The sequence below is a fragment of the Poecilia reticulata genome, chromosome 12 (genome assembly GCF_904066995.2).
Source record: "Poecilia reticulata chromosome 12, P_reticulata-male-v2, whole genome shotgun sequence".
NCBI lineage: Eukaryota > Metazoa > Chordata > Actinopteri > Cyprinodontiformes > Poeciliidae > Poecilia > Poecilia reticulata.
In genome coordinates this window covers 27,857,411-27,859,101 of record NC_088841.1, presented here as the reverse complement: position 1 = coordinate 27,859,101, position 1,691 = coordinate 27,857,411, and positions in this window count along the sequence as shown.

Sequence of the window (1,691 nt, the reverse complement as noted above, 5' to 3'; positions counted from 1 at the left end):
TCCGGTTTGGGTCACTTTGTCCAACTAACCACGGTTCTGTTAGACCAGCGGTTCTCAACGTGGGCGGTACCGCCCCCCAGGGGCCGTTCAGAGGACGGCAGGGGGCGCTGGCGGACATTTTTACAAAAGGGGGGCGATGGACCGCCTCTGGGGGGCGTTTGGTCGAAGGTAAACTTTACACCTTAAATGCACAACAATCCCAGTTTAGACTTTGAGCAACTTGGTAAAACTGTATTGTGTAACATTAAAACATGCTTGGCTGCAACTGTATCGATGGCAGCTCTTCTTCTATTCAGTGTTTGTAGCTTCTGTTAGCTTCTGTTAGCTTCTGTTAGCTTCTTGGCGCAGCTCTGTTCTCCTGCTACTGGTAGCTAAAATCACGACACCCTCACTGTGTATCATTTAAATAGAGAAATAAAGAAATCCCTCCATGGTGATACCACGATAGAGAGCGTTCATTTTATAGCGCTGGAGCTGTAAGTGGTCCGGTATGAAACGGGGTGATAGAACAACACAGCACTTTTACATTTCAATAATCAGAATGCAGAAATAGTTTCCATTGTTTTAAAAGGTTTATGTCAGTCTGCCTTTTCCCCATCGATACGCTTCCCCACCGCCCTGCACCTTAAGGGGTTAAAACAAGACGTTCACATTGCGCAAAACTCTGAAACAGGAGAAGCTGGACATAAAACGGAGCGACGAACTAGATGTGAATTATGGCATAAAAACAGAGAATCTGATGCTGAACAGTGAAAAATCAACACATGATGTGGAACATGACGATGAGGCGGCGCAGCAGGTGATGAGTGAAGATTACTGATGGTCAATAAACGATAAAATAAATGTAGCAACAGAAAAGAAACTAAAGTGGACATAGCAATAAACCAAGAGAGGATAAAACTAATCAAAGGAAACTAAATGGAAATGAATGAAGAACAAAATGAAAGAATAAACTAAGAAACTAAAGTAAATACAGAGGAATAAACTGGTATGGCAAGACCTTTCGAGCAATAATTAATACAGAGACTGTATGGCAAGAATAAACAGACACTATTTCCAGATAAAAGGTAAAATAATATTGTTTTAGTGCCATGGGTTTGTTGAGACCACATCTAGTACTGAGAATAAATATATCTTACAGACCATAACAGTAAAGAACTGATCACTTATTTATGTTTTTAGATTTGATATATTTATTTCTTCAATATTATTTTCATGTCAGTGTTAATGTCATGAGGCTGATGACTCCATGACACTTTGACTCATTAGGATTTGATTAAGAACCAGATTTGTTCTTTGTCATTTCTGTCCAGTAAAACTATTAATCTATAATCAATAGATCTATATAAAGATATAATCCATGTTTCTGTCTCATATGGCATTAAAAGGATCTTTAGGTTAAAGGCTGCGGGGCGCTGCGCCGAAAAAACACTGAACTAGATCATCGACTAGACGAGGTTCTGATCCAGGTTCTGATCCAGGTTCTGATCCAGGTCCAGGTTCTGATCCAGGTCCAGGTTCTGATCAGGTCCAGGTTCTGATCAGGTCCAGGTTCTGATCCAGGTTCTGATCCAGGTCCAGGTTCTGATCCAGGTTCTGATCCGATGGCTCCTCCAGAACCTCCAGGCGATGGAGCAACGATCATCATAAATGAAGATCCAACCGACTGTCTTCAGTCAGAAGCTCCTCTG